The sequence below is a fragment of the Acomys minous genome, assembly GCF_964271855.1.
Source record: "Acomys minous genome assembly, chromosome: 9".
Taxonomy (NCBI): domain Eukaryota; kingdom Metazoa; phylum Chordata; class Mammalia; order Rodentia; family Muridae; genus Acomys; species Acomys minous.
Genome location: NC_140490.1, coordinates 35,456,960 through 35,466,311, shown reverse-complemented (window position 1 = coordinate 35,466,311; position 9,352 = coordinate 35,456,960). Strand labels below are relative to the sequence as shown.

The 9,352-nt window shown below is 45.1% G+C and overlaps 1 long non-coding RNA gene across 2 annotated transcripts; it reads right to left on the bottom strand.

Annotated features, from left to right (window-relative positions):
* On the bottom strand, nucleotides 1-7,219 carry LOC311605663. 2 transcript variants are annotated; one of them, XR_014782053.1, is made up of 4 exons: nucleotides 7,095-7,219; nucleotides 6,867-6,957; nucleotides 6,555-6,672; nucleotides 1-120 (listed from the first exon to the last, which is right to left on the bottom strand). It is a non-coding gene; the product is annotated as an uncharacterized lncRNA (long non-coding RNA). The 2 variants fall into 2 exon arrangements; XR_014782054.1 differs by lacking the exon at nucleotides 1-120 and adding an exon at nucleotides 4,860-5,811.
* Nucleotides 7,220-9,352: the final 2,133 nt, after the last annotated feature.

Here is a 9,352-nt window from a genome sequence, read left to right as displayed (position 1 = left end):
CGTGTGCCACGACTTGCCCACGGTGTGCCACGACTCACCCACGGTGTGACACAATTGAAGGGAGTAGCGGAATAGACTCTACCTGTTGGAGAAGGGCCATTCTTCCAGTGGGAGCTGTTCCTGTGACAGCAATGAAAACAGCTTGTAAATGTTTCGCATAAGTTGTGCTATTTAACCTTGTCAGGACTGCTGGGAAGCAGCAACCATCCTCAGCAAAAATGGAAGCTACAAAACTGTGGTCCAGAACTTTGGAAGGGCATGGTAGTTTATTTCTGCCATACATGGTGCTGGTGGGATACTGGGGCTGCCTTCCTTTTCCAGAGGGCTCACAGCTGGCAGTCGGTACATGTTCTTTAAAGGATGTGGGATGTGGGCTCACAGCTGGCAGTCGGTACACGTTCCTTCGAGGATGTAGGATGTGAGCACATAGCTGGCAGTCGGTACACATTCCTTTGAGGATGTAGGATGTGTTTTGCAGGCTCTGTTCCAATCTTCCCTCTTGACTGCCACCCTTGATGTATCAAACCTGGCCTGTGCATATTCTTGTAGGGATAACTACCAGCCTCTTCTCTGAGCATGAGACATTTTATTTCCACGCTGTACATTAGAGGACAGGGAAGTGACAGACGTGAATTCTCCTCCCTCGTGCCTCCCAGGATGTGACAGAGATGATAAAATAAGATAGAGATACATTAAGGATAAAGCCACACACCTGAGTGTTTTGTGAGGATCAGCCGAGATGAGTGGCTGGTGCTTGTGGCAGCCTGGGCACGGTTCTGAAGGCAAGCTGAGCTGTTCAGTACTTGAACTTTGGATTTGCCCAGGATTCCATTCTGCTTTCTGCATCCTGATGGGAGAGGTGCTGCACCCTGCTGCTCTCTAATTGTCCCTTGGCCCTGGGCTCTGCCCCCAGGAGTCTCTTTACTTTGCCCCAATGTCAGCTTGAATGAGTCTGTTCCCTAGCTTTGCCTTTTATAAATGCACTACAGCCCTCTTCCTGTGAGGGTATCCCTGGTCCACTTTGCATATTGGTGTACAAACTCTGTGGGTCAAAAGATATGTATTATTATAAAATTCATAAATTCTGCCAAATGCCCCCTGAAAACTTTTATCAATTAATAACTTTCCACCACTGTAGAAGAGGTCTGTTTCCCATCTCTGCCAACCGTATGATTTGGAGTCCTTTGATCTCTGCCAAATTAGTCAGTGAGCTATGCCACCGTGGTGCAATTAGCGTTTCTTTATTAGGAGTGATGTCTTTTCATGTATTTGAAGACAATTTGCATTTCCTTTTTTTTCATGAACAGTCTGTATATGTTGTTGCCAACAGTTTTGTGTTCGAATATTTAACATATAAAGTTCACTTCTGACAGCATATTTTGTATTAAGAAAATTGAAATTATCTTCACACGTTCATCTTCTGGCTTTTTACACACTGGTTTGCTTTGTTGATGGCGTTTTGTCTTAAAAAAAAAAAGGTTACAGCCAAATTAAATTTATTTTCTTATCTTTTGGGGTTTCCCATGTTTAGATATATTTTCTTGATTCTAAGTTTGTGAGGGGAATCTCCCACGTTCTCATTTCTATGAATTACACAGTTTCCCCATCCACTTGATGACAGATCAAATCAGAAGATTTTCTATGAAAATATGGATTATTGGTTTGATAGATTATCAGCTCTGGTCTGCACTCCCACATGGAAACACTTGGCTTGAGATGAGAGGCAGTCCGGACCTCAGGGGCAGGGGCAGGCCAGAAGTCTCCCCTTTGCCAGGTCCCTACCTTTTCCCTCCTTGCTGCCATTCAGGCCCAGCCTCCCAGGCAGGTGGGCTGGCTCTCTCTGAATCAGAGCCTGCTGTGGGGTGAGGGAATGGGAAGACCTAGCTGACAAAGAAGGTGGGTTCTCTTTGCCCAGCGGTCTCATTGCTGTAAGTGTTCACATGTCTTGCCTCCAACAATGGGGTACGCGTTGACCTCCAGGAATAGGCAAAAACCTTCTATAAATTACACTTTCTGAAACACGGTTTGATTCTAAAAATGGTATGATGGGGTGGAGTAGTGTTTAACTGACAGTTACTTATAGTGCTGTTGTCAGAGCAACCGTGAGTTCGATGCAGGGTATAGATCAGTATTTGAGTGAGTTTTCATCTGGGTCTGAAAGTCTCTAGCTTTGTCCCCTGGGGGCGGGGGGAGCAAGGGAGGCTTGTACGTGATGCAGACAGGGAAGCAGGCTGAGAGTATACTTGGAGCACCTGGACTACCCCCCCCCCCCCTCAGAGCCCAGGCTGTGTGCCAGCCTCTGTGGAACAGCCACCCCAGCCTGTAGGTGGCTGCAAGCATCTCCCATGTTAGAGAAAGGGCTGACTGTCTGGTGACACGTTCTGGGTGCTTGGATGCCCCCGGTGTAGGCAGCATGATATACTGTAGCGAACCGAAGGCGCTGCAGCACAGAGGAACTAACACACTTGCTATATAGCTCCAGTCAATGAGAGCAAACACCTGAAGATTTCTTGTTCAATAAACACTCCAGGCTACAGTGACCCAGGTAGTCACCCAGTTACCGTCAACATTCCGTGCAGTAGTTAACCAGTTGTACTTTCACAAAACGTTGTTGGTAAGTTACGAGAGGGCAACAGACGCAGCGCTGACCGGTGCTCTTCCCAACACTTTCAAAATCTGCCGAGGAGAGAAAAGGAAGTGGAGCTGCCCAGCTGACAGCATATTGGAGGTGGGACTAGAACAACCCCACAGGCTGAAATACTTGGCGAATCTCATGACCCGTGGTTTCAGACTCCGCTCATGGCGGCCGGTGCCCTGGCATCAGCTGACATTTCAAGCTGTATTCACTACAGTGTTGAGTGAGATGGCTGAGCTGGTCTCATTGGTGGCCAGGATAAAGACCATACTAATAATTAGCTGCAACTCGTTTGCCTCAGCAATTACCCACAATTCTTCACAATCTCATGGGTAATAGAATACAGAGCAAAGTTGGCCCACTCTGCCCCTTGGGTTCAAGCCCCTTGGGGGAAAGGTCACCCCAGGCATGAGAAGAGTGGGCCCTCAGCAGTTGGTGGATTTGCCAGACAGCATGTGAGAGCAATTTACTAGAGACACTAGGACGGTGGATACGTAGGCAAAGCTGCTGCTTCTTTTTGTAGAAGAAAAGTGCTTTGGGAAGCTTTTTTGTTGTTTGAAAAGAATGTTCTGGAAAACAGTGTGGTATGCAACACAGGCTCAGTTTTTCACAGAAACTCTCATTCATTTGGATAGAGAAATAAGTGGGAGAAGGGCAGAGCCTGTGCCCAACATCCTTGAAGCCAGTATTAGAAGAAGCTTCCTGTTTCTTTCTTCCAGGCCACACCCTAGAGGCATGACTTTCAAACAGCTCTTCTAGCAGGGTGGTTGGTTGGGAAGATGGATTTGCATTGTTATCTTGTGGAAGGACACTGCGGGCCTATGAGCCTGGGGGAGTCAACTACACACGGCCTTTCTGCCCAGGCTTTTCTCAGTCTACACCTTTGCCTGCCTTTCTGCCCTTCCTTCAGTAAGGGAGGGGCATGAGCACCAAGTTCTGGGGCTCACACTCAGCCAAGGAGTTCAGACAGATGCTAGAAGCTGGAAACCACAAGGTGATGGGCTGCCCTCTAGTATTCCAGAGAGAAACACAGCTCTTAATTTTTTTTTTTTTAAATTGAGACCATGTTGGACTTTAAACTATGCAACCATAAGATATCAAGTTTCTGGTGATTTGTTAAGCGGTAAGAGAAGATGGAGGCAAACAGCATTGGTTTCGTTGCTGTTGTTGTTTGTTTGTGTGTGTGTGTGTGTGTGTGTGTGTGTGTGTGTGTGTGTGTGTGTGAAGAAGAGGGAGGTGGCTCAGTAGGTAAAGGCACCTACTGTCAAGTCTTTTGACTCGAGTTTGATCCCTGAGACCCACATGATGGAAGGAAAGAAGTGACTCGCTACACGCCCCATAGCACACCTTTTCTCTCACACCCCACAAAGAAACAGATAAAAGCAGAATAAGATACTTTAAAGATTATCTTCAAAACCAAAGGTTAAAGGCAAAAATACTAAGGGAATGTGGTGAAGAAAATCCTGAGCTGATGTTGTTTATAAATTGTCTCTTCAGCTCATTGTCCTACAAACAATGGGATGGAAATAACCATCTGATTGCTACATCAAATGCTGACTCTTCAGCGGTATTTAGAGTTTGTTTATTCAGATACTTTTGGAGGGTGTTTTCTTACTGCATTCACAGGTCTGGGGATGAGGCTATAGGGTCTATAAGGGAGATTACAACTCTAATCTACCTGGTAAAAAGGGACATAGCTGAATAGTTAAGTCTTTTTTTACTTTTTCTTTTCTTTCTTTTCTTTTTTCTTTCTTTCTTTTTTTTTTTTTTGCCATTTCTTGAAAGTTTACTATGTGCTGCTAATGTGAGTCCATTTTATAATCTAATTCTCTCTCTCTCTCTCTCTCTCTCTCTCTCTCTCTCTCTCTCTCTCTGTGTGTGTGTGTGTGTGTGTGTGTGTGTGTGTGTTGTGTGAATGCAAGCATGCATGTGAATACACATGTGTGGGAAGGCCAGAACAATCTTGGCTATTTTTATTCAGATGCCACTCACCTTATTTTGAGGCAGCATCCCTCACCATCTGGGAGCTCCTTAATTAGACTAGACTGGATGGCCAGTGACCCCAAGGATCCCACCCACCACTGGACCACATAGGGCACCATGCCCAGCTGTTTCTACATGGGTGCCACAGGTTGAACAGCAGTCTTCCTACTTGTGTGGCAAGAACTTTATAGACAACACCCCCCCACACACGTGCCCCACCCCGTGTTACCCAATTATCATAATAAACCTCTTACTGTGGAAGGAAAAGTGAGGTTCAGAGCCCAGGGTCCCACAGCTGTGCTGTGTGATGGAGTTAACTCGCTCTATGGGGTTTCACTGTACTCACAGCCGTGGCCAGTGCCTCACTGCTCTGCTCCCCGCCCCCCTCCCCACTGCTGTCTAGAAATGTGCTCTCCAGAGGAGCCGGAGCATAGGGAAACGGCTGCTTGGGTTAGACCCTCACCTCTCACCTCACTCTACAGTTCTGAGCGCCGGTTTTCTTATCCTTGAAGTTCAAATGACTTTCTCTCTCCAGCCCCTAGATGCTCTGGGAGGTGGAGACCGCTGCAGAGAGTCCATGCAGCGGAGGACGGCACTTCTTCTTGTCCTCTGAGAAGGTTCTTAAGTCCTCTTCGCTCCTCCTGAGCGTTTCAAAGCCACGCCAGCAGCTCAGTCTTTGCACCTGGTCATTTTGCTTTGAGAACTGTAAATGATGCTTTTGTGACAGGCTGTGGCGGGGTTCACTCCTTCCAGTTCTGTGCTTTATCACAGCGAAGCACCCCTTTTAGTGGCAGCTCTGGTCAAGGCCAATGCACAGCCTTCCTCTGGCCTCTCTTTTCCTAACTTTTCACTTAAGATGGTGTCTACTGGACCCGCTTCCCTTACGTAACTGATAAGTGCCATGGTGGGGGCTACTCTGAGACCATATTTGTATCTGATGACTTCAGTTTTTCCTGATGAAAGTTCTTAAAAGAAATTGTTGTTAGTATACAAAATAGTGAGTTTGTTATGACACGTCACACATTTATTGTTGTACTTCTTCTCTACTTGTTTTCCTTTCCTTAATGATGCTAATGTCCATCAGTAACATCTCATTGGTAGCAGTGGAATTTAATGATGACTTGCTTCATTTTTCTTTCTTTGGTATTTATTTTTGTAACCATGAAGGAGGGACCCATAGAGAAAGAAGAGTCCTGAGGATTTATGATAGATTGATTTAATTGTTTACATATCCACACGCACTCCCAAGATATTGATTTTATTCTATGGATCATAATCTAGCATCATCATTATTTATTCCTTTGATCAGATTCTCATAGCCCACCCCCAGGAGCCCACCTGGCTGGGTCTGAGTTAGGAAACATAAATACACACAGATACATTTCTATCATCTGCCTGTCTGTCTGTCTACCATCTATCTATCAATGTATTTTTATCTCTGTATATAGCTAGCTATCCCCTGTTGGTCTGTCTGTCTGTCTATCTATCTATCTATCTATCTATCTATCTATCTATCTATCTATCAATCTATCATTTATCTGTCTATCATCCATCTATGATATGTCATCTATCTATCTATCTATCTATCTATCTATCTATCAATCTATCATTTATCTGTCTATCATCCATCTATGATATGTCATCTATCTATCTATCTATCTATCTATCTATCTATCTATCTATCTATCTCTGACTATGATTTCACAGGAATCCCAGTCTGATGCCCAGGTTCACCCTAGCCTCTCCCTTTCCTTCTCCCTAACGGTTTTCCTCAATGGAGGGACTTTGTCTCTTTTTATCTACTCTTATTTACTCATCAAAGAGTAAAATAACTCACTGTTTGTTTAAGCCACACACCTCAGACCTTTGCCTGTACAGTGCGCATTCCCAGCTCTGCTTATACGTGTTTCACTCACAAACCATCCACTCCTCTCACCTTTCCAGTGACCCTCCCGTTTGCTGGGCTTGCGGCTTTGCCCCTATGGAAGGTGGTGGTAGAGCTGGCAGGCTGTGGCACCACTGGCCAGTGTAGCTAGTCCCCAATAGGGAGGCCTCTAGTGGAAGGATGGACAACATTACCAGCCTGGCTAGTTTTGTCAGACATGCCCCGCCTGCCATCTCTAAATAAGCATTAGTCTCTCGTTTGCAAAAGGTCAACATAAGGAGTATGGCTGTCACCAATCTTCTCGAAGCTAAGCTTCCATCAGGGAGAGCCCTGTGCTCACTCCATGGTGCTCTTTGGACTTACCTCAAGATGAATGTCATCCTTTAAGCAAATTCTTTACTGATGATGAATGTATTTTCCCTCTTCAAATAGTTTGAGAAAGGAAAGTTCACACCTGTAAAAAAAAAAAAAAAGGACCAAACTGATGACCTATTAACTATTTATTCTGTTGCTGTTTTCATATATACTTTTATACAGTAAATGGCAGAATAAGATTAATTTCTTCAAACCTGCAAAGCAAATAACACTTACAACCACGACAAAGTCTCTTCAGTTAGCGGCCAGCTGCAGTGTGAAACTCCAGGCGAGAGCCAGAGTCTTGCAGAGATGACGTTCCTCGCGGTGAGGCTGACAGCCCCAAACTGCAGCATGTGGCCAGGTGCCGCCATAAGAAAAGGTGGCAAGCGTCCAGGAGTGTTCGCAGCTGCATGCCTGAACTTTATTAAATATCTAACTACAGTTGGCAGGCCCTGACCAGCTTGTAACTCATTCCTGGCTGACACATTCCAGCCCATAATTAGTGCAGTACTAATATGGCCCTTACTTTTTGTTTTCCTGCGAAACAGGCCTGTTCCTGGAGGCAAATGCACTTCTCCTGGCAGTTGGAGGATCTGAGAAGCTGCTGCTTCTGGTGTGTGTGTGTGTGTGTGTGTGTGTGTGTGTGTGTGTGTGTGTGTGTGTGCAGCAGAGGTCTATGGAGGAGGAAGGCAGGTTCAGATTTCTCTTGATTCCCAACCAAGCAGCATAGCGACCTCCAGCTTCTATTAAGCCTGTGTGACCAATCTTCCGTTTCACAAGACCTTGTTTTCCTGTGACTTGTACATGTGTAGACAATGGATCACTCTTCTACTTGCTCCCATGTCTCACAGATGAGAATTAGAAGCAGCCTGCCGAGCTAGGTATGCACTGACTATATACTTCAGAGCCGTTATCTTTATCAATATTATTACTACTGTTGGTGTTGCTGCTGGTGGTGAGGGTGTGTGTGTGTGTGTGTGTGTGTCTCATGTAAATGCCATGTGGTACATGTGGAGGTCAGAGGATATAATGTTATCCATTTTTGTATGACTTCAAGGATAGAGCTCAGGTTGCCATGTATGGCAAGTGTGGCAACTGCACTACCCACTGAGCCATCTCACCAGCACCCCCTTCCCCCCCCCCCCGAAACATCAATACTAATAATACTTGGAAGGGCAATTTGGCATTTACCTAAGTTTGAGAGTTCCTGTCTGTGATCCAGGAAGCTGATTGTGCACAACCTACCCCAGCACACGCTACCACGAACACAAGAAACATTAGCAATAGGAGTGAGCTTTGTCCAGGCTGGGCTAGAAGCCTGGTAGAGTCCAACTGCAGATGGGGAGAACTTGCATTCACTGACGCGGAGCCAATGGATTGCAGAAGGATGTGCTTCATGGTGGACTGTTCGTGGGGACACAAGCAAAGCAGGGCTGTGTATTTTCCCCATGAGCAAAATATGACATTAAAATCTCTTTAAAAACAAAAACCAAAACCCCAAACAAACAAACAAACAAACAAACAAAAAATGAGCTTGTTTCTAATGACCAGAGAGACATGGAGATGGTGGGATTAGGATAAATATCTTTTTTTAAGAAAAGATTTATTTATTTATTACTATATATACAGTGCTCTGCCTGTATATACACCCGCAGGCCAGAAGATTTCATTATAGATGGTTGTGAGCCACCATGTGGTTGCTGGGAATTGAACTCAGGACCTCTGGAAGAGCAGTCAGTGCTCTTAACCACTGAGCCATCTCTCCAGCCCCAAGGATAAATATCTTAAGTTACATGTTTTTTTTCAAAAATTATTATTTTTTAAAAAAGATTTATTTATTACATATACAGTGCTCTGCCTGCATGTACACTTGCATACCAGAAGAGGGAATCAGATCTCACAATCGATGGTTATGAACCACCATGTGGTTGCTGGGGATTGAACTCAGGACCTCTGGAAGAGCAGACGGTGCTCTTAACCACTGAGCCATCTGTCCAGCCCCCCAAAATTACAAAGAAAATGGTTTCATTTTTGTGTAACTTGTGACCTGTGTGATTAAAATTTTGTTAAAAATAATGGCCACATGTTTGAAAGAACATTCATACTGTTAAGAGAGTATGGTACTTTTGAGATAATTTGGTAACATTTTCATTTGTTAGGAGAGGAAATTGGTGGCCAGAGACAGGAAATGATCGGTTGGAGATAGAATCTAACAGAGACTTAAAATCAAGAGTGTCCTGGGGGAGCCTGGGGGGTGGTGTAGGCCGGGAAGCATAGTGGTCTTTCTGGATTTATTTGAAGATGCTGCGAGGACACCGGCTTGTCCTGTGGTGCCCCATGAGGATTTCAGAGCCAGCCTCTGTCTGGTGTGCTGCCCAGCATTCACTTTAGGAGCCAAGTCACTCTTTTAGGTCAGGTATCACCTGGCTTTCACCTGCGATGCTTTCTGTCTGTTGCTAACTGAATACATTAATTTGTCTGATATTTTCAAC